Source organism: Nannospalax galili, unplaced genomic scaffold, assembly GCF_000622305.1.
Source record: "Nannospalax galili isolate Female #2095 unplaced genomic scaffold, S.galili_v1.0 scaffold490, whole genome shotgun sequence".
Taxonomy (NCBI): Eukaryota; Metazoa; Chordata; class Mammalia; order Rodentia; family Spalacidae; genus Nannospalax; species Nannospalax galili.
Genome location: NW_008329666.1, coordinates 1,219,427 through 1,219,985, shown reverse-complemented (window position 1 = coordinate 1,219,985; position 559 = coordinate 1,219,427).

Below are 559 nucleotides of genomic sequence, written 5' to 3'. Positions count from 1 at the left end.
TGTATTGCCTGCATGTACATAAGTGCACCAGTGTCATACAGTGCCCTCGGAGGTCAGAAGAGCCTGTCAGATCCGCTGGGACTGGAGTTACAGACAGTTGTTAGCTGCCATGTGGGTGCTGGGATTTGAACCCAGGTCTTCTGCAAGAACAACCAGTGTTCTTAATCGCTGAACCATCTCTCCAGCCCCTCAAACTTAATTTTAACATCTGTCAAAATGCCCCAATTGATAGAAATTTGAGGTTTAATCTCTACTAGGACTCAATTTATAGTCTTAGCTGGGAAGCCCACTAAAGCAAGATGCTCTGATACCCAAATTTTAAGAGAATAGCAAAATAAAAAATAGGAAAAAATGGATATACCTTACATTTTGCCCTGCTAAGTTTCCCATAGTCATAGCCATTGCCCTAAGATGCCATGTTCACCAAGAATTATAAACTAAAATAAGTTTTTGCCATTTGCAAAACTGGCCTAATAAAGCAGGGTCTGAAGAGTCCTTGCTTAAGATAGGTAATATAGCTTAACATGGATTAAACAGAGCCTTCAAAGATTACAGTTTA